At 41.7% G+C, this 27981-nt stretch overlaps 1 protein-coding gene and 1 long non-coding RNA gene across 2 annotated transcripts in view; one reads left to right on the plus strand and one right to left on the minus strand.

Moving 5' to 3' along the window:
* Positions 1–20943, minus strand: part of LOC146796949 (olfactory receptor 1468-like) — a 112169-nt gene extending 91226 nt beyond the window's left edge. Inside the window, exon 1 of the mRNA XM_085629582.1 lies at positions 20544–20943. The gene's annotated coding sequence lies outside the window, so the exon portion shown is untranslated. The remainder of the gene's footprint in view (positions 1–20543) is intronic.
* A 967-nt stretch (positions 20944–21910) lies between these two features.
* Positions 21911–27981, plus strand: part of LOC146796951 (uncharacterized) — a 35621-nt gene continuing 29550 nt past the window's right edge. The window contains exons 1-2 of the long non-coding RNA XR_014969964.1: positions 21911–21945; positions 22360–22424. This is a non-coding gene — a long non-coding RNA (uncharacterized LOC146796951). The remainder of the gene's footprint in view (positions 21946–22359; positions 22425–27981) is intronic.

Genomic DNA, 27981 nt, shown 5'->3' on the forward strand with positions numbered 1-27981 from the left:
GCCTTCAGAGCGTGGGTACGGATCGTACCACGCGTACCCCTACGTCACCCCAACAATGCTGGTACGGCCCATACCCAGGTCTTTAGAATATGGGTACGGGCCGTACCGCCATTGTTGGGGTGACGTAGTGGTGGGCGTGGTACGACCCATACCCACGCTCTTAAGGCGTGGGTACGGTACGTACCGGAATTGTTGTGTTGCCGGTTCGCGTCAACATCCACTTCCGTTGTGGCGGACGCATGCGTTGCTGGACACGCCCCCACCCCCTCGAAGTGACCAGGCCCTGAAGGTCAGGTATGTCCAGGGCATTTATGATTTGTGACTAGGGTGGGGGTTATGTGTCCTGCCCCTGCCCTCCCCTTTGCCCCTGGGTGTTGTTCTGACCTTCTGCGGCGTCTGCGTCGGTTCCTGTAGAGCAGGTGGACTGCTATGAGGGCTGGGATGACACGTAGGTTCGGGTCCATGGCTGTCCGTCGCGTACAGGTGCTCCTTGTGCGCGTCGTCCTGATTTCCCGGCAGTTTTTGGCAGCCGGAAAATATAATCCGTGCGGGGTGACGTCGGTACGGATCGTACTTCCTGGTTTGTGAAACGCAGCCTGAATGCGTCCCGACGTCACGTCGGCGCTTTCCCGGATCACATTTGTATGTATATTTTCGTCGGTCGGTGTTTTGTACGATTCGTACGGAAATAATGTTTCCATACGAATCGTACTTGCATTTTTGTAATGTTTTTTGACCGGGTACGAGTCGGACGGAGAAAACGCTGCGACCGACGGTTCGTACCCGGTTTTTCCAGGATCCGAATCGGCCCCTAATGTGTCCGCAGTGCTGACATGCAGCAGAGACTTTTAAGTGTATTAATTATTTTTATATGCAAATTGTTTTATTAATTTTAAAATGCATTTTATTATATTATATATGTTTTAACAAGTAGTGTGAAATAAGTAATTTTGTGTGTTTTTTGAAAATAAAGTATTACAAATCTTATTAAAAATACTTTAATGAAATAATATATTTGTCTTTATTTATAAGTTTTTTTAATGAAATTGTTACATATGTTTAAAAAGTTGTACTTTTTTTAAATGTAAGAATGGTAGAAAATATTAATTACAATTTCAAAAATGTAATTAGTAAATCAAAAATATTTTATTTTTTAAATATACTTTTCAATATAAATACTAGTAGTTTATATTAGTGTGTAATAATACAACATTTTAGAAAAATTTATATTTTGATCATGTGTAATATTAATTGTGTATTTTGTATTTCGTAAAGATAATATTGTAGGTAAAAAGGTATATTTTTAATTGGAATTATTTAATTTGTATTTTTGAGTTTTTATACCATCCCAAAGTTTTTTAGATTTGGGTGTGAATAGTAAATGTCACCCTGTTACTGTCCAACTTCTTCTCCTGATTGGTTTAAATTGGAGTGGGAATAGTAAATGTCACCATCTTAGTATCCAACACCCTCCTCAAGTTGGTTAGGGTTGGAGTGGGAATAGTAAATGTCACGCCTCTACTGTACAACACCTTCCCACAATTAGTTAAGATTTGAGTGGCAATAGTAAACGTCAGCCCTTTATTGTCCAACACCTTCTCCGAGTTGGTTTAGATTGGAATGGGAATAGTAAATATAATTAGGCTCACACAGTGTATAGGGTAGCGAAAACAAAAATAAATGAAAAATATGAGGCAGGTAAATGGTGGGGGTACTCCAGGTGTTTTGGACGAGAACCCTCACTCACACAAGGGTGAATGGTTTCATCATTGGGTCCCTCCACACACTAGGACCGCAAGGTACCCAGTGTGGGATACAACTTTCCAGAAGGACAGGAGGGGGAGTGTTTTATGTGGCACAACTATGTCCTAATACCTCTGGGGTAGGCTGAGGGACAGAGTGCAAAGGAAAACACTGAGTTAAAACTATCTCAATAGGAGCAAAACAACTTTAGTCCTATGCCCTGAGGGATAGAGATTAAAAGCACAGTGAAACAGGGTAATGGATGTTCACCCTATATGAGGTGTGTGACTAAGATGTTCCGGGCTTTCTTCAGGACCAAGATATTCAGTCACTCTGCTGCAAACGTGTGTCAAAATCATACAAAATATCAAATATACTCAGGCCTGTACTCTCGACCACCTGTGCGCAGTGGTACCAGATTCTCTAGTGGGTCAGGTGGCCCTGAAAGAGAATAATAAAAATATGCATGTATCAAATGTATGCATGATAGCAAACCGGATAACCACTGGTGTACACCACCTCCACACCTGGGTGTATAGATATTCCTACAGACCTTACACTAAAAAATTAACAAGTTCCGACTCTACCAGCTCTGTAATAGTATGTATAGACATATATCAACAAATACGTAGCAAGTCAAACACACAAATCTCAGTGAAATCCTAGTGCAGATTCTTATGCTATATAAAACTCCTCCTACCATGTACGTGCAACAGGTAATCAATGCACTGTGATAAAAAATCTAAAAATCATAACCTCAAGGTCTCTACTGTAGATGACAAGGTCACAATGAATCATGGTCGAACAGGCCAATGCGCCCTTTATGAGGTAGTTAAACAAAACCAATCCATCAAAAATAGAAAGAGAATATTTCGGTTGAGCCAGGTTGAGTATCCAAGTCCATACAACCCGCACGTCAAACCGAGTGCTGTCCTATCACTTACATAGACAGAATAAGCTACATTGTGTATAGTGACTGTGGTAAGTGCTGACAGGGCAAATGTTGTGACACAACGGGGGCCGACACTAAACACGGAGGAATCACGTGTCCCTGGAGTACACCGGGCCAGCGTTAGTCAGGCGGGAACTGCTTGACTAACGCTGGCCCGGTGTACTCCAGGACTCCTCGTACTGCGATTCATTCCTGCTCCGCTAATCACTACCCTTTAACTGGGTTCCAGAGCCCCGCCTGCTTACACCTCCTACTGTCCACACGGGACACGTGATTCCTCCGTATCCTTGTGCACGTTTGAACCCCTGGTCTCAACTTCGCTGCCACTTGCGTTCAAAACACTGCATTTAATTGTATGTAACCAGTCCTGATGATGGCCTAGATTACCACAGGCCGAAACGCCATTGACTCCAACAGCGTAATTTCTGGCGCCCTCATGCTACGGACATCCTATTTACTGTCTTTTGGAATTTGTTTAACATTGACTGCTGGGATGTCCTAAATACATGATATCTGTCTTACCAATTTGTTCCTCGTTGCGCCCCGCACCACCGCTGTACATACCACTTCACGTGTCACTTGCGCCGTCACTACTTTCACGAGCACTTGTGCACAGTATCCCTCCGGTTACATTTCCATTATTGTAACGCAGTGCTTTCTATTCATGTGATTGCACATATGCAGTTCAATATGTCTAAAAAGTTTTAAGTGATTTCAAATACAAAAAAATCCTACATGTATTTGTCTCCCTGTGTTTCACCAAAAGCGAGGCCTGTACTATCAGTCATGTTTGCCTACAGCTATATGGAGACGTACTAAATAACTGCAACATATGGTATTTTGACATAATATTGGTTAAAAAATATTGTGTTGTAGAAATATGGCATCAATAATATCAGGAATTCTTATCTATCATGGACAGTAATAACGATTTCAAAAATATAATTTTAAGTGTTGTTTTGATAATTGATTAAAAAAAATAGTTGCAGTAAATATCAATGGAAATAATATCATTTTTGTGTAAAATAGTATGTAATGTATTGCTTTTTTATTTATGTGCTTATATTTTTTAATACGTTTTAATTTTAGAATTGTTTCTTTAAAATAGTATTAATTTGCAACTATAAATTGTTTTAATTATAGAATTTCTTTTGTGACGGGAGTTTGGGTTAATAGGGGATAAGGATGGGAAGACTTTTAAGTTCATCATTATTTTTATAGGCAAATTGTTTTATTAATTTTAAAATGCATTTTATTATATCATATCTTTTTTAACAAACAGTGTGAAATAAGATATCTTTAATTTTTTTTAAAATAAATTACTACAAATGTTAAATTATTAAAAATACTTAGGACATTTTAATAAAATATTTATTTATATGTTTCAATTAAAACTATTATTTTTTGTATGAAATTGTTACATATATTTAAACATTTCTAAAAACAAATTTAAAATGAATTGTTTTTAGCAAATTGTTATAATGTTAAATATTTTTAAAATGTTATTAAATTATTTATAAAATTTGCTTTTACTTTTTAAAAATTAAAGAATGTAGAAAATATTAATTACAATTTCAAAAATGTCATTAGTAAATAAAAATATTTTATTTTTTAAATATACTTTTCAATATAAATATTAGGAGTTTACATTAGTGTGTTATAATATAAAATTTTAGATTTATATTTTTGATCATATGTAGTATCAATTGTGTATTTTGTGTTTCAAATATGTAATATTGTAGGTAAAAAGGTATATTTTTAATTGGAATTATTTAATTTGTATTTTTAAGTTTTCATACCTTCCCAAAGTTTTTTTAGATTGGAGTGGAAATAGTAAATGTCACCCCTTTACTGTCCAACTTCTTCTCCAGATTGGTTTAAATTGTAGTGGGAATAGTAAATGTCACCATTTTGGTGTCCAACCCCCTCCTCATGTTGGTTAAGGTTGGAGTGGGAATAGTAAATGTCACGCCTTTATTGTACAACACCTTCCCAAAATTGGTTTAGATTTGAGTGGGAATAGTAAATATTACCCCTTTAGTGTTCAACACCTTCTCTGAGTTGGTTTAAATTGGAATGGGAATAGTAAATATAATACTTTAGTGTCCCACGCCTTCCGTGAGTTGGTTATGATTCGAGTGGGAATAGTAAATGCCACCCCTTTAGGGTCCACCACCTTCCCAGAGGTGGTTTAGATTGGGGTGAGAAAAGTATGTCACTTATTTAGTGTCTAACACCTACTCCGAGTTGGTTTAAATTGGAATGGAATAGTAAATATAATCCCTTTAGTGTCCCACACCTTCTCTGAATTGGTTTAGATTGGAAAGGGAACAGTAATTGTCACCCTTTTAGTGTCCAACACCTTCCCTGCATTGGTATAGATTGGAGTGGGAATAATTAGTGTTACCCCTTTAGGGTCCAACACCTTCCCCGAGTTGGTTTAGATTAGAGTGGGATTCGTTAGTGTTACACCTTTAGTGTCCAACACCTTCTCTGAGTTGATTTAGATTTGAGTGGGAATAGAAAATGTCACCCCTTTAGTTTTTAACATTTTCCCCAAATGTATTAAATAGATTCCACACATATTGAAAAATAACATTTTTTTACTTTTTATTTATTGTAAATAAAGTAAGTTATGTTTTTAATCATAAAAATATAGAAAACATAGATTTTATACATCATAACATAATAGACATTTTCACGTGTTTTAAATGCATTATAAATGTTTATTATAAGTTTCTGGTTTATTTGAAGTGATTCATGCATGTGAAAATTGGCTTTTTGGTGTTTATTTGATTGAATTCATTAGTTATGTTGATGATAATTTTGTAGTCAATATTGTGGTAATCAATATTTTTGACATGGTATATGTTTATTTATAGGTAACGATCTTTGAGTTTCTGATATTTTTGTTCCTGATATCTGTAAAAAACAATACTTTTAATAACGCTATTTGTATGCTGGATATAAGTGATTTTTATAGTTATGTATATAAGGGCGGTATTTATTTTCTCAATATTGAATTTCCAATTTTTGCGTTTCTCAATATGTGTTTGATCAATATTGTGTCACTGATCCAAACCTAGTCATATCTTCTGCATCCGTTATGCCTCGTCACCCAATACTGAAAGTGCCTACTCCTTAACCACCTGCCATTTCAATTGCACCCTCCCACACATACCTCACACTCTGGGCACCTAACATACCCAACAAAATCAACACACACAACTAGATACATCTGACTCCAGTACACCACAACCAACCCTGTGTTGTATACTCCTAAACAATGGATTCTCACAAAACACGGGACTGAAATTCGAGATCTGGTTGGCTCATTCGTTTGCCCCCATCATTGCTATGGCAGTTGTCGTTCCCAGATTCAAGATCGAAAGACAGGATAGGACAAAGAGATCAAGAGACAGAATCACTATCATTTTAGAAGAATACATTCGATGATCTGCCAGCTCAGAAAGCACCAGTAGCAAAATGGAACAATTGACCTTCAAACTCCTCATCACTGCTATTTATATTCTGAGTAGTATCCTCAACTGCACCCTCCTCAGACCATTCGCCAAATTCGGAGCACCATTGTAGAATGTACTTTTAAGTTTCACGTGTCTTGGTCGTTTTTCACTACTGAAAGGCCTACATCTTCCATAGGATAACATTGGGTTACTTGTTTACATTTAATAAGTGATAACCTTCAATTCGGAGGAAGTAGAAAGATTGAGTTTGTTGTCTAAAGTATTTTAATTAAAAGCCCTCTTTAATGGTAAAGTCAGCTTTTTAGTCACAATTCTGAAAATGCCACTTTTAGAAAGTTGGTGTTTTCTTGTCCTAACCATTTGATGCCTGCAGCCTCATCCTGGGTCACATGACCAGTTGTAGCTGGCAGTTGATCTTTGTGTATTATTCCTAGACAATGGGACTAATAGAAAGGAGATGTTTGCAGGGTGGGCCACTCTGAGTTAACGAAGGGGAGGAGCTGTCACCTACCACCCTTGCACATCACAAAGGTTCTGCCTGAGCACTCTCACAATGGGTTTGTCAATGACAAACTGGGGTCAGGACTGGGAGGAAGGGGATGCCTCACACCTTAGGGCGAGGAAACCTCTAGAGGCTTCTCCTGTTTCAAAGTGGCCACCGAGTATAAATATTGGACCTCAGATCCCATCTCTTCCATACACATCTGGATCACTTGTTAGAAAGACTGCTGTGCTGTTCTGCAAGGAGGCATGTCACTATGCTGCCCTGCTGCCTGTTGCCTTAGTAAACTACTGGGCCTGCGTCTTGAACCCAGGTTTACCAGCTTGAGTACAAGGGTTGGGCTACTGACCAGAGTCTAGGGACAGTAGGGTCCAACTACTGCAAACCCAGAACCTGGACTCGGCCTGCTGTGAGTACAACCCTCCCAAGTGACCTGGACCCTTGGCAGTGGGCTTGAAGATGCTCTGCCAGTCCAACCGTGGTCCCAGCAGAACCTACGCTTCATAGCAGCAGCACGACCCATCGCCAACCAGAAACTCAACATCGGAGCCACGGTGTAGCACACTACCTCTCTAGACTCTGCATTGGGACCGCTGCATGGTTCATCTCCAGCAGGACTTTGCATCACAAGCCCCTCATCAATGGCATCCTCGATGTGTGCGTAGGACCTTGCATCGCAGCTTCACATCTCCTAAGAATCACCGCAACCTGCAATGCTCAGCAACCAGGATTTAAGTTACTTTGTTAAGCGGGCCTGACTTGGTCTCTGTAGCCAGCCTGTGCTCCATCGTGGTCAGCCTGAACTTGTACCTTTGACCTGATATGTTGCGACCAGATATCTACAGTTGGAGCTTTGTGCTCTTTGGTACTATATTCACCTAAACATTTAAAATTGCATAACTCCAGTTCTACTGATTAATTCCTTGTTGTTTTTGTCTTAAATTATTTATTACATTTTATTCTATTTTTTTCTAAATTGGTGTGCGATTTTACTTTACTTGCATATCAATTACAGTTTGTGTGCTGCATAAATACTTCACATGACCTCTAAGTTAAGCCTGAGAGCTCTATGCCAAGCTACCAGTGGGTTGACAAGAGGTTAAAGTGGGGGTTTGCTTGTGACTTCACCCTTACAAGGATTGTGATTACTGCTTGAGTAGGTTTACTCCCATAAACCAATAACCCAATTTGCTGCACATTATCATTGGGCAAGATATGTACAGTAGATGGGTAGGCAGAGGAATTTTCATATTGAGTGACTGGTACCCGAGTTGGGAATCAAATCTTGGTCTACTCTCTTTCTCTCTGCTGCCAATCCTCAGTTATCCACTACTCCGCATCCCCTTAAAACTAGAATACTTTATGTTGAAGCCATGTGTGTACTCCTTATGGAAGACTATTTGCCTTATCTCCCTTAATACAGAGAGAACAAGGAGCCATGCCAAAGAGTGCAGATTCTTTTTTGTTCTTTTATCATGTTGTCAATTACAGTTCTCAAAATTTTGTCACACCCATATCCCAGTGCAGGAAATGTGGGTTTAGGGAGAAAGTGTGAAAAAGAACATGAGCCGCTATTTGTGAATTCAATTGGTGAGAAGGTCCGTTTGCCCTGCCTTTTCCACCTCACTTCCTGTTAGACCTGGCACCATTGGTGTGAGTCTCCCTTCCATTTTTTCGCTGTGCCTCCTCGGTTTCTTCTGGTGATAGATGCTCTGGGCGCTGCGCCACTGCCATTCAGTGCCGCAGCGTGGATGCTCCCAGTGTAAAGATGACATATGAATTGATGTATCCCTGATTGGCTTATTTGTTCTACCTGATAGTCCCTAGTAATGTGGCCTGTGTGTGCCCAGGGCTGGTAAACCAAATGCTGCTGGTGGGCCTGCAGCGCTGGTTTGTGCCACCCACAGAAGCAGCTTGTAAAGTGTGTCTCAGACCTGCCACTGCAGTGTCTGTGTGCAGTCTAGAACTGCCATCTTGGCTGAGAAGTGCACCCACTTCCCAGCCACTGAACCTTCCCTTGGCATCATGTAAGCCACCCCTCTGGTAGGGTGCTTTGTATGTGTAAGGTAGGACATGCTCTGATGTGTGTAGCATGTCCTGGTAGTGAATTACACCCAATTTTGTTTTTCACTACTGTAAGGCTACCTGTTCTCCACAGGCCAGAATGGGAGGTTTGGCTATTACATTCTATAGTCCTAACTGACCCATAGAACATGGTAGAAAAACGAATTTAGTATGCCTGAGCTCAGAATATTAAAATACATCTTTTAGTGAAGTTTATTTTTATATTCTGTGTTTGAAAATACCACTTTTAGAAAGTAGGTATTTTCTTGCCTAAGCCTTCCAGTGTGCTCTGCTGTTATGTGTATTGGCTGTCTGGTTTTGGAGGGACAGGGCAGGCTGAGTCAGACCTGGGTTGAATAGAGAGATCTGCATTGGAGTATGGGGAGGGGTAGCTCCTGGACCTGAATAGGGCTGTGCCTGGCAAGGTGAATGCTGGCTCCACCTCCCACTGTACGTCTGATGGCAGACCCCCTCTTTCTGAAAGGAAGGATGCAGCCTGGTAAACAAAGTGCTCCAGGGCAGGGCAGAACTGGTTCTGGCTTGGTTCAGTGACTTGTAGCATCTGAGAACAAAGACTGTTGGGGTATAAATATCTGTGCTGAAACCCCTACAATTGGTATTGCCCCTGGATCTCAAGACCAACCTCTGTCCGTGGAACTGAAGAAAAACTGCAGGAGAGGACTGTCCTTGTGATGTGTGCTGTTCCCTGGATTGGCCTGCAGTAGTTATCATTGGACTGGAAAGAAGAGGGAAAAGGAGCTGTAAGAGAACATTTTAATTTTGAACCTGCAATCACCCAAGGGCTAGAGAGAGAACTAGCCTCATGACTGAAGTATCAGGCCCAGTAGACTTCATTTTGTCGCTAAAGCCGGTTAGCGAGCCGCCGCAGCAGAGGAGCGTCAAGAAATCCGTCGCACGGCTGCCGCTGAGCGCTTGCTGATCAAATCTTCGACCCGCACATTTGCAGGCCCCAAAATCATCGCTAAAGCCTGTTAGCGAGCCGCCGCAGCCGAGGAGCATCAAGAAATCCGCCGCACAGCTGCCGCTGAGCACTCGCTGATCAAATCATCACCCGCACGTTTGTGGGCCCCGAAATCATCGCTAAGGCCTGTTAGCGAGCCACCGCAGCCGAAGAGCATCAAGAAACCCGTTGCACGGCTGCCGCTGAGGGCTCGCTGATCAAATCATCGCCCGCACGTTTGCGGGCCTCGAAACCATCGCTAAGGCCCGGTTGCGAGCCGCCGCATCCACGAGCATGAGGAAAAACATCGCTATCACGCCGTAGTGTAATTTTGTGGATTATTGATACCAACATCCAGGAACTGTCAGTAAAAGGGTCGCAGAGACCACCGCCCTGAACTGAACTTTGCATTCCCCATTTGAACTATTTTTGCAGCATCAAGAGAGTATTATGTTTGTACAGTATTGTGGCTTCCTCGTTATTTGGTCTTGTGATAAACCTATATATAAAGATAACTATTTTTTGATACCTACCAGTGTTGTGTCCCTTTGTAGTGTTCCTCACTGTATTACTGTGTATGGACATCGATGCTTAACGCACTGCCTCTGAGATTAGCCTAACTGCTCGTGCTACGTTACCACAGGGTGGAGCAGGGGTTGTCAAAGGGGTGCAGCCCTTCACTCTGACTTAGAAAGAAGGGTCCCTGCTTGCACAGTGGCCACCCACTGCCAACCAGAGACCCCCATTTCTAACACTTCCTCAATCCTTTCTATCCCTGAAAACACTGTCCCCCCTTTCTTGCTTTGAAACAAACAAACACTAAACTAAACCCATCAAGCAATGGACAGTGCGTTTGGTAAATTTCAGATCTTTGAGGTACTAGAAGGAAACTTTTAAACCACTGACATTTTCCCAACATTGTTCACTCAGTGTCAGCCTCTACATCTATGGCCCATCCACACCCACAGCCTCTTATCCATTACCTTTCCAACCTTAAATCTGGAACATCCCCATATCTGCATATCTAGAGCTTTGATGTCTGAAAAATGTTCATGAAAGCCTAGTTGAGTGCCTGAACCAACTCCCATCCACCAAACAAAAGTGGTCTTGAAATGGAAAGCAGCTTCTAACATCCTTACCTATGGATCCACGAATCCCATGAGCTCTTAAACCTCCATTTGTATGCCTCTCTTTGTATGGTCACTCACATTTTTTCGGACTGATGCTGCTGGTTTTTTGACTCTGCACAGTGAGTCACTGCTAAAATGGCCCTGGTGCACGTGCTCTGACCCCTAAAAGAAATTGAAATTGACTAAACTCCTGATTGACATATGTAAATTACCTATAAGTACTTAGGGCCTCATTGACTATATTTTGACGCACTGCAGTGTAGCCTTTCTGTTGCGCTGCCATACGTCAAAATAAAAGGGCAGGAATGCATGGTATCTACAAGATATGGTGCTTTCCTGTCCTTCTCCCCAGCGCCAGTGCACAAACAGGATGCCATGCGCCAATGCAGCGTCCCTCGCGTCATCTTGCAAGGGTGCTTGTATTGCGGGGATGATTGTTTTTGTGCAGGAAGGAACACCTTTCTGCACAAAAACATTCAATGATGGCATATTCCTCTTACTATGTGTGCTGCAGATAGCAGCATGCATAGAAAGAGGGAAAAACAAGGAGAACAAAGTATTTCTCCTCGCTGCACCACTCCTATGCCTCCCCTGTGGAGGCAGAGTATTCTGATGCATTCCCAGTTTTACAAAACATTCTAAATCCGGGAATGTGTGCTGTTCTATGGATGTTTCATAGGAACACCCATAGCAACACCCATGGAACACCCGTTCCTCGCAGAGTATTGAGTTAAAGGGGCCCATATTTACAAGGCCATAAAATGTCACGCAGGGTGACTTTACATGGCCTTGCAATTATGCCCAAGCCCACTGCTCTGCTGGTGCGTCAAAAACAGTGATGCACCGTGTAACGTTTCAAAAATCAATTTATTACCTCTTAGTAAAATTCCATTGTCTACCGACAATTCATGTGCAATCATACTCCAGATTTTTGCCAAAGAAACATCACTTGTTTTATCACCCTGAATTACCTTTTTGACTTTCACCAGCTCTGAATCCATTTCCAACTCATCTCTCCATTCATTTTCATTTACAATATCAGAAGATATTTCACACACACTTACTTCATTTTCCAAATCTTCTTCCAAATTTTCTTCCGCGGTGCAATAAGCTTGTAGATGAAGCTCTTAGTATGTGGTACAAAAGGGCACACAGGGCTTGTGAATTCAATGTCACTAGTTGACTGCAGCACATGTTATGTCACCACTAAAGAGACACTGCAACGCATATCTCCAGGCCTGCCCCTGCAGATTGGGCATGCAGCTTTAAAACTACCAATTCAACCTGGCAAAAAATCTTTTGCCAGGCCTCAACCTTCCTTTTTAATATGTGCAAGTCTTCCCTAAGTTAGGCAATAAATTCCCATAGAGCAGGATGCATGATATTTAAAAAATAAGACATGTTTATTTTATGTTTTACATGTCCTAGTAGTGAAAAGCTTCTAAAGTCAATTCAATTTTCACTTATCTTTATTCAGTCATATGACCATAAATACATTAAGAACATATTTAAAAAACATAATTGATATTCATATTGAAATGCCATTAATATATACAGTAGTAAAAATATATTGTTTTAAGCAATGTCAACTTATCAATCAGTATACGCAATATAATTTCCATTTTCATGTTTCAGGCCAGCTTAGTCAAGATACATCAAGATTGACAATAGTTGACAATAATTGATATTAGTTTATACAAAGTGTAGACAATATAAAATATTATAGATAAAAACATATCAATATGACATTATCAAATCTATAACTAGCGGGTGCCTCAATGACCATCAATCCATACTATTAAATATCACAATAATCGGTTAGATCCATACAACTGTAACTCATTATCATAGGGTGCTGTGTGTCTCAGGACATCAGCATTCCTCTATAGGAGTTCCTAGGTAACAATAAACTAAAACAAATCATGGCTACGCTTACAATTCAGTTAAGGCTGGGACCCCACAAACAGCCTGAACCATACATTCAACAGAATTCTGCTTACAGCAAAAACAATAAGTAGTGAAGTACCAGATTTCAGTATCCTTAGAGCCACCTTATTTTGTATAATTCCCAATCTGCAACCAATGGAACGGATCCACTTTTTGCGATGGGAATAATATGCATTACAGAAAAAGGGATGTGTTCTACCGTCTCCTGAGCGTAACCACAGGCCGGGCATGCAGTTGCATCTATGTTTGTTTTCCACACACTAAAGGACTTTAAGGATAAGCAGCCAAAATTAAATCTCACATGGAGACTTTTCGCCATAGGTCGTATGATCTGGTCATAGAAAGGCTCAAACTCAGGAAAGGGTTTGATATTTAACAACTCAGTGGTCAGACACCCCATTGATCTATTAGACACATTCCATTCTTCAACAAGTGCCTATTACTTAGTTTTCACAAAGACAGAATCATTCTTACTAATATATTCCGGGATTTCCCACAGACTCATCAACCCCAGCGCACTACACCAGAATTTTACATGTCGAAGCAAAGGCATCCGTTTGGCACCACTCAGATTTAAGACTTCATTTAAAGATTCACGGTATTGGCCTATCTCTGGAGTGGACCAAATGCGTAGTCAGTAAATCAGTGGTTTAATTGCGGCCACGTCATCAATTCTCTTCAACCCTAGGTCAAATAAAAGTGGATTTAATGGAATGCTAGGTAGGACAGGTATCAGGCACCTAGCAAATGTATTTTCGCTCACCGCTAGCTTGTGCAAATTGCCATGGCCCCATAACTCTGCAGCATTTTGGGTTTTCATTCGGTAAATATTCAAGACAGGAGTAATTGATCAAGACCATGTCTGCTTGTGAAAGTACAGTAAGTATTTGAACTTATAACATGGGATTAGTTGGCGTTCGTCTATGTGTGAATCCCTGCTCAACGTTTCAGTTAACCTTACTTCCAAATAATCAAATTTAAACACTCTCTCAAGTGATTTCCCCATTATTTTTACTTGTCTACATTTACCTTTGTTATTGCCAAATACCATGTATTCTGTCTTTTCAGCGTTTAGTTCCAGGCCCCTGGACTCACAGAATCCCAAGGATTCATCAATTAGTCTCTGAAGTCCCATTGTGGTCTTGGACAAAAGTAAAGAGTCATCTGCAAATAACAGAATTGCCACTTTTCCTCCATTTAACATAGGAGAGTCATTTTCACAATCCTGTAGTTCGCTGACCACCCCATTTACATAGAGAGAGAACAGTGTGGACTCAAGGACACAGCTTTGGCGTACTCCTTGCTGGATTGGGATCTTGGTAGTTAATTCGCCGAAATTTCCCCATCTAACCTGTGCATAGTTGTTCTCATGCATCCTTATAAGCAGATTCACCAGTTGTTCCGGGTTCCCATTCATTTTGAAACCAACCAAAGCATTTCCGTGATACCAGGTCAAAGGCGGCACAGAGGTCAACAAAAGCTACGTACAGTTTTTGCTTTTTTCATTCGACGTATTTCCAAATAAGTAGGAGAACCCTAAACACCTGATCACATGTACTAGTTTTAGTGCGAAAGCCTGCTTGGTAGGGTGACAAGATCTCGTTGTCGTCCATCCAAGTTGATCATTTATTCAAAACCTGTCTAGCAAAGATTTTTTGCATGTTGTCTAATAGGCTGATTGGCCTATAAGTCGATGGGGTGAAGCCGTTTTTAGGTCGAGCATTTGAGAACTCTTGTATATACTTTAGGATATACTTTTATACTTTAGTATATACTTATATATGTATGTACTTTGTGGGCTCTGGAGATCAGCCCTGGGACTTGTCTGCTTCCACTTAGGGACTTTTTTCTGTTCAACTACCTCTATTTAACTTTCTTAATAGAAAACAACCAGCAGAGGTCAGTAAAATGCCAGAATCACTTTAGCCTTCTCTAGGTTCCAGTCCATAGAGAATCTCTTCAATCAGCACCCGTAGACAATATTTTTTTCAAATCTTGTATTTTCAGTGATATGACCACCAAAGTCCCTGATTTTATATTAAAAACAGTTCTTTGGATGATACCATTTCCCGCTTAAAGGCAATATTTTTCTCCATGTGTTCCCATACCTGGCATGTCACGCAGTTCGGTGCTTACTTTACCTCCATGCTAAAAGAGCAGTAGATGTTTCATCACCCAGTCTAATGTGCTGCATAGCTAAATACATATAAGGACCCAAGGGCAAGACTGATTGCATTGCAAATGCTTGTTCACTGTGTCAATACTGGCTCTCCCATAGGAAAGCAGTGGATTACATTATAACTCTTTATAATGATTAACAAGTTTGGAAGTAGCTAGAAAAATTATTCAATGAGTCATTTTAATATTATTTTAAAATCCAACTTAATGGTAAAGTCAGATTTTATATTACTATTTTGAAAAGAGAGCGAGAAAGAGGGTATTTTTTTACGTCCTTTTCACACCCTACCAAATAAAGCTAATTATACACAAGAAGGTTTGAGGCCAGGGCCCAGGGACGATTAGTTCCTACCTTCTTATCTACCAGACAACCTGCAGGGTGGTGAAAAAAATAGGAGAAAGCACCTCGCCCACACAATGTTGGCTAGCTTCATCATGTGTGCCTTACCTCATCTAGGTAAGTAAATATTACCGAATGGCCTCAATGTAAAACTGGGGGCTCGTATAAGGTATTATTTTGGACAGATGCAGGCATCCACTAAGAGTGAAAGAAATTCTATGGACATACCCCAGATATTTCCTTTTATTTAACTAGTACCAATATCATAGTTTGAAAAACATAGGTGAGATGTTCAGTGAAAGCACAATGGTTTCAGCATCCTTTAATTCCAACATGTTTTATCTGAAAAATGTTTTGCCCAAACTCTGCTTTCGGTGTGATATAATCAGACTTAATCACATTTTCAAAAGGGGCATGTCACTAAGCCCCACTAAGTTTCATGGTGCACTGTCAAGGCAGATGAATCCCAAAGTGGATTCGGCACGCAGACATTGCTTTTGGATGTTGCCTTTCGCTCTAAAAAAAATTCACAATAAAATCATCTATTATTTTCTCCTTTTACGGTCTACTAGATTGCTCTATATCACCGAATATCTTGTTCTTTAGTTTATTATTGGTTTCATGTGACTATTGTTATATTGTATTTTGTATTGTGACCTGTCATTCCCTCAATAAACTTATTTCTTGAACTGAAAAGTTAATAAAACTAAGGGGCATATTAGCAAGAAACGGCGTTAACATTATCGCCGCTTTAGCGGTAGAAAACTGCCGCTAAAGCGGCGATAATGGGCTTGATAATATGCCCTTGAGAATTCCCATAGAAGCCCATGTGCTGGTGTGAAAATGGGCTTCTATGGGAATTCTATGCGGCATATTATCAAGCCCATTATCGCTAAAGCGGTGATAATGTTAACGCCGTGCTTGATAATATGCCCATAAATATTTCAGGAGGATGGCGCAAAGAGTTGACCGCATGTGAGTGGCACCGATAGGAAGTCCTGGTGGCTATGGTTTTGAACTGTAGGGCAGACTCAGCATGGCATCCTTTACAGGTGGGTAAGTGCCATCATTTGAGTCAGAGCAATCTCTCATTTGAAGCACCTAGCAAGGGCAGGCGTGCACTTAGGGTGACAGACTGCAGAAACCCCTAGCCCTAGTAAAATGAAGCTATGGTGCTTGAGAGGTCATGGATGGCTTAGGGGTGACTGTCCCAAACAGCCCTCAATGCTCATCAGAATCATGAACATGGGTCATGTTTTAGTGCATCCACAGTTCCAACTCACACATTCATACTTGGTTACACGCCTGAAGCAAAAGTGCACAGAAATGTATGCGACTCATAAAACATACATATATACATGTATACATGCGTGTACCATACAAGGAACAATACGTACCAGGCTCGTGCGAGGGAAAAGAAATGCAGCAGGTGTTATTTTGGTGGCTGCCTTTCACGTTGACTTCTTGCTATAAATAGTAACTTCTTCACGCCACTAAAGGCGAGAATGGAGTAGATCCGAGCGGGTATTTTAACTTTTCAGTTCACTAATAAACCTCTAGTAAGGGGGAAACAGTCGGGAAGGGTGGGGAGGATGGAGGGGACAGGTGGTGATCTGTGATAAGGAGAGTGGGGGAGGGGAAAGAGGAACAGAGAGACGAAGGAGGTGAGCAGGCGGCGAAAAGCAGGACTGCTGGGAGTCAAGGGAGGCAGAAGAAGAGCTGTTAAGACACAGATTGAAGGAAAGACAAATGACAAGAATGGAATAGAAGAAAAAGGAAGCGAGAGAGAGAATAGATTAGAAAGACAATGAAGGAAATTGTAAGAGAGGAGAGGACAAACGTAAAGGTCAGGGGTCAGCAGGTGCGTCTACGAGCTCAACTGTGCTATGGTAGGCCTGTAACACACCTCCACTCTGTTGGCCAGACTGCACTCTGCCATGGTGGCTGGGGCTAATGCAGGCCAGCTGGGGCGGCTCAGGTCCTCGGCTGGACAGGCCTGCCCGGGTCCGTCACTGGCAGCAGTATTACGTCACTCAGTACTTGCTCTCCCTGCGCCATAACACTGCACTCATCCATTATGAAGACTGAAGCGACGGGGCGCATTCCTTTTCTCTGTAGTTTTTCAACGTGCAGTTTGTTACATCCTTTCCCAAGTTTGTTACATCCTTTCCCATTTGTCACTCGGGTGGGTTAGACTCAAGGAGGCCTGGTAATCCAGTATCATCCCGCGATGAGTGTGAAAGGGTGGGATGACTGCTGGTGACTGACCAACTCCTACGACCACGTAGGGTGTTAAGGACGTTAACCCGTGTGTCAGTGACGTCACATTCTCAGCAGCCTGTTACACCTACCTGTCTTGCGGATCCAAGCTCAGAGCTCACAGAACGTATCTCAAAGTAAAACTGTTTTGTGAAAGGGGGAGCAAATGGAGCCCACCACCCCAATGTGCAAGCCGCCACTGGAGGGAACCCTCTTAAACCCAAATAAACAACCAGTTAATCCATCCATCCATCATGCGGCACTGCGTAAAATACCTTATGAGTACAAGGTCCACTTGCATGAATACTTTACCCTATGTACGTGCCATGCCTCTGTCTCTCAGGCCGCAGGTCTTTAAATAATGACTAAAATATGGATACATCAGATCTGCCTGGAGTCTGTTCGTCTGGATCACTTTATTTTGTGTCTCTGTGATTTGTTTGCAATACCAGATGCTTTTAAGGATGAGACACATGTTGGTGTTGATAGGGCCTGTTTTGCAGTGTGGCAAGTTCATGGACGAGGCACTGGGGTGATTAAACAAATAGTTGCGCAAGGCCTTGTCACTGTTCTGTTATGCAAATTTGCTAGGATTTTGTGCTTGTTCTTATCACTACATTTTTTCGGTAAAATACTGAAAAAGGAGCATTTCCATGTCCACACAATAAGCTCATCAGAGCAGCCAATGAACCTGGGAACTATGAGGTTACCAGGATCTGCCTGACACCTAGGAAAGGTGAATGGATCAGAGCTGCCTCCGCAGTCGCAAACTTACTAATAACTCTGAGCTTGTGAATAGCAAAAAGGCAGGAAACTTACACAAAGGTATAAGTTTAACTTTGTAAATCATGCCCAGAGTTTGTGAATAATGAAAAGTCGTAAACTTACTAAAAAATGTAAACTTACTCAAAAATGAAATTTATCTTTGTCGATCCGGCCCCGGATGTCTATCTCCAAGGCCTAGGTACTGCTGTGGAGGACTTGTACCCAGCTTCCCTCCAGGGCTGTGCACAACTGCACAATCAGGGGACGCAACTGTGCAAACTGTTTCCAAAACTCTGTGAGCCTCACGAAGTGTCACATGATAATTCAATTCAACAAGGGACCGATTATCAGTGAGAATCCATCCCTGCTGCTGTGAAGGGCAGAGAGTGAACAGGAGTTTGAAAAGTGCCTCATACTTGGCCTCATGGACACCCCCCACACCCCCCCCCAAGCTGATGTCTATCCATTGGCGCCAAACAAGCAACCTGTTAATTCAATAGCGTGTTTTGGTTACACATCACCACAACACACATGTTAAGTTACATTACCCAGCCACAAAGTATCAGATTTCAAACCAGATTTAAAAAATACTTTGGTAATTGGATATTTAATTCACCTTTAAAACTGCTCAAAATAAAATGACTCAGTTCATCCATTTAGAAACTAAGCTTCAAACCTACGGGTGGGTGATTTATGAGCGAATGTTCTGTGCCCAGTTCTCTCTCAGAATCAGAAGCCCTGTCATGTTTTCATCCTGCCAACAGCTACCTTAATTTGTCTACCCAAGACAGACTTGTCACCCACCTGATAAGACACAACGTCAATCATATTTTTAGACAATTGGGAAATCTCGGAACTGCATCCTTTCTAATAGACCTTTGGATGACATCAACGCAGACTGCTCTAGGACACGGTCCTGTTTATGGAACAGATGTCAATGACAAGACAACACTTAATGTCTTCAGCCGCCCCACCTTGTGCAACACGTTAGAGAACTTATTTTGATTTTACATTTTTTACATTACACCAACATTAACAAACATACACACAACTGTATTAACTGTGTATTATTCACGCTCTGATTTACCATAGCTAATATAGGCCTGCGTTTGAACTGGCTAACATCTGTCCAACACCTTGTGTCATACCATATGTGTTTCACATTTACAAACGGGAGGTGTCCTTGTTTTCTTTCACATGTGAAATCTTTTCCTTTATGCAATAACTGTAGAATGTTTCAATTCATTTCAACAAGTGCAGCGGCGGACTTCATGCTGTTTAATGCATCTCAATATTTTTCAGGTAACTGGAACTTTGAAGGATGTTTGAACAAGCCTCGTTGTGACCCATCCTGAGACAATAAGGAGCTTTGCTTACCTTGGCGTGCTTCATCCTGATTGGGCAGTTTTATGAGACCCGTGTGTAGATGTATCCAATGCTACAGTTGTGATTACAGAAGTGAATTCGAACCCTTCAGGTTGCTTTGCAGAACCTGTCAGGCCTCTCCACGGGCCTCTCACATACACGCTTTGGTCCGCTCTGAGTCGACTTAGAGCAGAGTGGGGGGCGCTCTCATCACGGGAGCTCTGACTCACTTAACTAGTCCTTTTGAGACTACTTTATATCAATTTTGCACTCTCGCTTATATGAGTTTTATTGATTTGACTTTCGTATCGATTACTGCATTTATTTATCGCTCATTGGTTCTAATTTGATGATTTTGAATTTGTAAACCTCTGTAACCTTTAACAAAAAACGTTTATGGTTTGAAACGTAATCAATCTATGTTTTACTCATGGACCATAATGTGCTTCTCGCTTTTTAAATATATTGATCGGTGACACGCCTGAGAGGCGGATATCGATTCATCGAAGGGCTCTTTGTGGCACCTAATGTGCACAAAGAAAAGCGGTCCATCACAGTGCTACACAAAATAAATGCATTAAAAAATGAGTTACAACTTACATTTGCATGGGTTATTTTCTATGATTTATGAAGGAAGCCTTTAAATTGTTGTGAAACCCAAAGCACACCCAGAGCGAACATCATTTGAGTCCATGTGTTTTTGTTCCTGATTTATAGACGACAGTGTAAGTGGCTTCTCTGTCCCCGTGTGTGCTCATGCAGGGGTTTCTTCCTGCGCATGCGCCGTAGCGCCATTCATTCTGCATGAACTATAATAAGACAGTCTACATACTGTCTGTCGAGTGTTCTTACCGGTTTCTCAAACGCTGGCCACCTTCACCTGAGAATGTGTGCGACCCGATTCACTGTCACTGGCCTGTGGTCCACAGCTTGACTTCCAGGGCTGGTACATTGAAGAATGCTTGATTATGAGACCCCAAAGATCAGGTGCCAAAGGGAAGAGTCCGGTGCCCTTCTCTCCTTGGACAGAGTTCAGATGCTGGAAGTGCCCCCGGCTCTGGGTGACGCTGCAGTGAGCTCCTAGTTCTGCTGATAGATTTATGTTATCCCGAGGGCTTCTGGGAAATGATCTCGCGAGTGTACTGCAGGTGCGATAGAATCCCCACCACAATTGCACTGTCCTGTGTTTTTTCTTCCTCCAGAGAGGTTAACTTCATTGATTCAAGGGAAAGCTAAAGTACACCTTTTTCAATATTTAAAATTTATTTCTGCTGTTTTCATCACGTCCATGTCGTGGTCAACAAAAGTCTTAGGGAGTCGTTACGATGCCGTGCAGAGCGCCTCTGACCAGAGGTCAGAGGATTCCCACCCAACATGTTAGGTTCACAGTCCGACCGCCATGTTAGGAAGATGGAGGCCGGAGTTAAACCTGCGGGGGTTCTGATGTGGTTTCAATGGGACACAAAAACAACAGGAACTGGGGGTCTTGTAACAGACAGCACAAAAGTGATGAGTGAAAATGGACTGAAGTGCAACAGACCAAATCAAACCTGGCCACGAGCAGAGCATGGATTGCCATTGTCATTTGTGTTCTTTACCTTTTATCATTTTTTATTTTCGTCCCATGACATTGAGCATCGCTCATAACATATTATGTGTTTTTTGATCGGCACAACATGGACGAATGATTTGCCCTCTTTTGCGTTTAAGTCATAAACTACATTTCCCTAGTAGCATGACGTCATTTTGTAGTCACCTAATTAGTGATCACACGGCTTTATATGTACCACCAGACCTTGAGGTCTGCATAGAATATAGCCCCATGACATATAGCGCAACAGTCCATTATCGGCCTGCTATTGATTCAGGGCTTGACACTTCAAAATATTTTAGATGTTACACTGTCCGCAGATCGCAGCTTCTAACAGTCGCTGCAGGATTTGAAACTTGCATTATTTCATTATTTCATTCTTTGATATTGAGCATCGCTCATAACGTATTTGATTGGCATAGTATGGACGAATGATCCGCCTTTTCTTGCGTTTTAGTCACAAACTACATTTCCCAAGCAGTATGATGTCATTTTGTAGTCTTTTGCATACGCCACTCACAGACAGCGATGGGTGACCTCAGTGGGCGTGGCAGCTACCGCTGATCGTTACCAGGTGAGACAGATAACACTATTTAAGCGCCCTTCTCAGTCCTCTCGCTGCCTCCCACCCAGCTCGATCAGGTCTGGGGCAACGACGGATAGGTAAGCGTTCCTATCGTTTTAGAATGGATTCGAATTCCGTTTTCTTGCAGAGCACTCACTGGGCTTTGTGTCCTGTCCTAAGTTTCTTAGTTGAAGTCAGCTTATTGGTAATAGCGCTTGGCTGAGATTGCAGCCTTGACATAAACATCTGCTTTATGTGAATCTGGCGTTTTGAATTCTTTTCAGGGTGATTTGATTTTAATGAGAGTGTAGTGTTTTATAGTCTGGATGTTAAGCCAGAACTACACAGGGGTACACTAGGGGATTGCTTCTGAGAGAAACTAATAACCATAGTTGATTAAAATATTCTTTAGTTTTATAAAAATTACAAAAAAATGAAATAATTACAAAACAATGAAAAATTTAGAAAAACTCTTTGCTTGTGTTTTGCTTTTTTTGTTACCCACGTTACAGAGCGGGGCCTCCTACACCCGAGCATGGTTCCAGGGTAGGTGAGGTACAATCCTAGAGCACGTGGGGTAAGCGATTTTGATATGCTTATTGATAATGCAAAGATAGATTCTTGCTCAAAATGACAGTACTTTTGTTTTGTTATGTGTGTTTTGGACTTTGTGCAACGGGTGCTTTATTTTCTAGGTGATGATTACACTCTACGCTCCTGAGGATTTTGAGCGATGAAGGTTGTATTTTCATAATCTTATTCAACCTCTTATATGTAGTTAAGTGTGATCTCTTTCACGCCTAGTAATGTACTTTTTGCAGTAGCTTGTTTCAGTGCAACATAGGTCCTGACGAAAGCCGTGGGGAGTCAAACCCGGATGGCTGAAACATGTTGACCTTCACATAGCAGTCACTTGCTAGTACTGCCATAACCTTGTTACACCCTTTTAATCAAGGTGTGTGGAGTACTCGGTACATCAAGATTTGTCCTCTCTACACAACCTTTTTTAATTCTCACTGTTTCTATCTCTTGCACTGCACACTATAGGATCACGATCCTTGTTCTTCACAACCTCTCACACTTCATGTTTTGCTGGCTAACACTTACCAGCCTGAGATAACAACAAAGCTTCATACTAGCGAGGTAGTCCCCACGATCAAGGGACACACCTCTGCCAAATAGTTGGATCACCAAATGATATTACTGATCATGAGAGCTACCTTTCTCTCACCATTTGCTCTGTACTTCGAGCACGATTGATGGCAATCCATGCTCTGCTCGTGGCCAGGTTTGATTTGGTCTGTTGCACTTCAGTCCATTTTCACTCATCACTTTTGTGCTGTCTGTTACAAGACCCCCAGTTCCTGTTGTTTTTGTGTATCATTTAGTAGTAGGGGAGCGGTACTTGGGCAGGTCTATAAATTATATTCCCTTAGACCCTTTTTTCTCACTAAGATTATTGATGTGGTTTCAATGGGCTCAAGGAGCCTGTTGGTGCATCGGAAAGACGGCATAATCCCTTAATGACAGCACCCAACATGGAAAGGCTGTCGGAAAGTGACACTGGGGGTCCCTTGCAGGGCCCCCTTCCCCCCGACAGTCTGCAATGGGACCTCGGGGCAGTTATGGTGCCCCTTTAAACACCCCTACACTGTGTGGCGGGCACCATGCATTGCATGCCACACGGTGCAGGGATGTCCACAAACATCCATTTTTCAATGCAAGCTTGTGCTTCGGTCCTTTTCCGTCCGCTACACAAGCTCCCGTAATCATGCAATCGGAACTACCGACCTAAGGTAGGGTGGTTTCAAACCCCAACAGTAACGCCCGACATCTTAATCAGGCCCAAAGTGGTCATTTCCATGCCAAGCGATTCTTCATCTCACATACTGTAGAGTACTGTCAGCACCTGAGAATCACTCGCCATAAAGGAGCTCACCCCTTGCTGCCAGTCTTTAATTGCTATGGACGTTTGTAAGACACCCGCCTTCTACTGTCTGGATGTTGCTGTCTGCGGTCAGTCAGTTCACTGCTCTACTGTCATAGAGTACATTAGTAAGTTTTAACCTTGTGACTTCTGTGGACACCCACTTAGCGATTAATGGAACCTGGGGACCACCAATTAATCATTATTGGAATCCGGGGACCCCACTGAGTTAAAACTGGAAGCTGGCCTCAGCATTTTTGATGATTTGAACCACACAAAAATACATAAATAAACATTCATCAAACAAAAACACAAAAGAAGCAATATTATATTTAATTCACAAACAAATATAAACGAAAAAAACTAAATTAATTTTTGAAGGGAAAGTTGAAGCTGTTCTAAATTAAATTGAGGCCACTCATCATCAATACTATATTTTATTTGATGCAGTTGCTCTGCTTCCACGGATCAATCTGAGGAAATTAACCTAATTTTTAGACCATGATCTCAAATTCCTTCACATTTACAGAACATTTAAAATTTTACAATTTTACATTTCCTTCTTTATTTATATACACTTTAATAATCTGTTAATATTATTTCATTTTGTGCAATCACAGGCTTCCAAAGGAGGTTTCACAGACCAACAGTGGTCCTCCAGACCACAGGTTAAGAGTCATTGGTGAATATGGTTCAATGATGAGCCTGCTGTACATCTACTGTAAAATAACCCACTTCACAGAACAAACTTATTTTATTTTATTTATTATTTTAGAAGTTTTGTATAGCGCTAGCTGGACCCGAGGGTATCAGAGCGCTTCACAGCAAGTACCTTATGTGCAAATAGGCGGTACAGAGAATATAGAAGAACATAGCGATTCGCACCAATAGCATAGGGAGCATGGGGGGTGGGGGTCAGACCAGCATTACAAGAACAAATAGGCAACTAATTTTACATGACCATATAAGCAACAAAAACAATAGACGTTCTTTCACAGAGACATGAAACAATTGTCCCAGTAGCAGTCAAAATGCTCCTATAGCGTCTGAGCAAATTACAGTTCTTTCATATTAGACAGGAAAATATATGCAGAGTGTCATGGGAGGTGACTTAGCTATGTAAAATAGTAATCCACATTCCTTAAGTCGAGTATCCAAAGAGTTTTCTTGTTCAGACAACATGAGTATCTGAAAAGTTTTCTAGATCAGAGACAATGACACCGGTCATCTAGTTGAAGTTAGATGGTGTGCCGGCTAAGGTACTTCCTTAGCTCCTATCTGCTCGCTCGAGGGCGGTCAAGGAAGAGGACTTTAAGCAAGTTTTTGAATTTTGGAAACAAGGGTATCGTTATGATGTGGGGGTATGGAATTTCAGATTTTGGGGGCGTTTCCCGCAAATGATCTGATCGCAGGATTTTGTTTGTGAGTTTTCAGCGGGATGAGTAGCAGAGTGTTGGAGCTCCTGAGGTTCCTGGACTGGCCGGCCCTTTTGAGTTTGGCAGCTAGGTATTCCGGCTTGCCTGTATGTAGGGCTTTGTGCGTGAGGCAGACTGTTCTGAAGCTGGCTCGCAACTCAATTGGGAGCTATTTAAGTTCTCTGAGTGCAGGGGCGATGTGTTCGAATTTCTTAGTTCCGGTGACCATTCTGGCTGCTGCATTAAAGGTTGCTTGCAGGGGGGCGAGGTGGGATTTTGCTGTACCAGGAAAAAAGGCTTTTCCTAAGTACCAAACCCTATTTGAGATTCTGTAAGCTATCTCCGAATCACTAATAGGGTTTGAAATTTGGTGTTAGTAAGGGGCATGTTTAAGGTGTCCCTGCCTAATACCGAATTGCAGTGGTATGTCAGAATGTTTTGGGGCCGAAATGTGGTCAAAAACAATTCGCATTTTACCATCTTTGCAAATGGGAAAGGGTCCCCAAGGGACCCCTTCCGCTTTGTGAATGGTAATATAAACATTTTTTAAGAGCAGTTAATTGTCCAATAAGGAAAATTGGCTGCAATTCAGAAAAAAATATTGCTTGATCTAAAAGCAATACCAGACATGGTGGTCTGCAGACCCCAGCGGGCCACCATCCCCCTAATTTTAACATTTCCAAAAGGGTTGCAAATTGTGACTTACCTCATTAATATTCATGAGGTAGGTCGATTTACGTCCCCCTGAGAATTGCTAAATGAAACTCATGGAATTTGATACATTAGGAATAGCGATTACCTAATTTTGATTCTCAGAAAATCGCAATTAGGTAATCGCTATTCCTAATATTGATACATGTGGCCCTATATTTTTGCTGGTTTTAGAACTCTGTGCACTTTACACCTGCTAACTAAAGGTAAGCTGCCAGTGCTCCCCTTTAAACCTGGTCGAATTGGCATGTTCCTAATTGGTGTATTTACCTTGCCTATAGGTCACTAGTATATGGTACAAAGTGTACCCAAGATATTTTAAAGTAAATACCAGAAGTGGACTTATTGTGCCATCCACTACAGTGGCACTGCACACATGACATCGGGCCTACCATTGTAGCCTGACTCCAACAGTATAAAAACTGCAATTTAACCTGTCAAAATAAACCCTTTTTTATGGGTGTTGATTTGGGTAGATTGGGGTAGATTCTGGGAATAAGCCCACTAGTACCCCTGACCTAGGCTTGTTCCCCATAGGCCTGCCTCCACAGAGATGCTTGATTTCTCTCCTGGATAATCTCTGCTTTCTTTACTGTTTGTATGACCTGGCAGAGCACAGCCCACCAGGCCATCCCATGGAATGTACAGGTGAGCTCCTTGCTGAGTCTCCTGAGTCTCCTATGCAGCTGGAGCTCAGGTAACTCTCTGAGAAATCTGACCAGTCACTCTCCTGCCGGAACACAACACTGCAGCACTGCAGTCACTCAAGACTTTCACAGCACTAGACTTTGATTCTCTCATCCATCCATTGGTATTAGAGATGGATCATTGGGCTTCCTTCCCAGCCTCCCACCTGTGGTTCAGGTAGAGATACACAACACTGTTCACCTGTTATAGTCCCTCTCAGCATACACAGAGCCACATACATGGTAGGGAAGAAAGTGCTATCCTTCTCTCCCTTCAAACACAGATAAGCAGCTATGATAGGGAATAAGACTGGCCTGTCAAATACAATTGGGCTGCACGTTTGGTCCGATTTATTTCGCATGATATAAAAATATTTGTCATGGGTTTGTTGGCTATAATGAGTTTTGAAGTGTAAGTGCACAAGCCTTCTACATCCCTCATCTGTGGGCAATTGGACTCTGAGTACCTATTGCACTCTGATTTGCTGTCTATAATTGTTACAGAATTACCCCAGAAGAAGAGCAAGAGCATGAAAGGCAGTGGGGTATTTTTACAACATTGGTGGAAATGATACGTGCAACATTTATTTTAGAAAATTAAAAGACTGATGAAGTTTCAAATAAAAGAACAAAGACATCAGTTAATATGGCTGGTGATTTTCATACAGGAACTATACGCAGAGTGTACATAGGCCATCTGAATATGGGGCTGGAGAAGACTAGTATATAGCATGGAGTGCACAAAACCCTACCTGAACATGGCATCACGCCAAGGGTGTCCACTGCAGCAAACAGAACATTAATGGAAAGAATCTCTGGATTTATCTCATGCAGAGGGGAGTGTGCAGGGCTGAATTCCAGGGCAGGGCAGCCGAGCTGCACCTCACTGGTGAGGCTCAAGTATGCCAAAACAGATCTCGGGTGACTCCTAGTCCCACCTTCAGGGGTCCTGTAGTACAGTTTGAGCTGGACTATTCCAATTGGAGCAGGGCCAAGACTGATTTGCATATGCCTGGTCTGTCTAGAGTGTCATGGTTGTGAAAAATAAAGCACTACAATGAGGCCTGTGCAGTCATCAGTGGTGACTGAGATTGAAGCATTCTTTCCCTCAATTTGTTATTTGGTGTATAGAAACATAAAGGAATAGCACACAATAGTTTCGAAACAGCGAGATCTAACACAGGCTCACTCTGAAGAGGCATTGCATTGTGTAGCCATGAGAGTGCGCCACCATATGGCAATTAGCTTAATTTGATGATATCCTGTAGAGGTGTGAGCCCACATTTGTAGCTCAATGTGTTTCATGCTATCTACACACAGAAACTAGCTTCATTCCTATTGACATACTAAATAAATGCCTCTTTGTGTGTTTCAAGATCTAGAACACGTTATAGA

Source organism: Triturus cristatus, chromosome 10 (assembly GCF_964204655.1).
Source record: "Triturus cristatus chromosome 10, aTriCri1.1, whole genome shotgun sequence".
Taxonomy (NCBI): domain Eukaryota; kingdom Metazoa; phylum Chordata; class Amphibia; order Caudata; family Salamandridae; genus Triturus; species Triturus cristatus.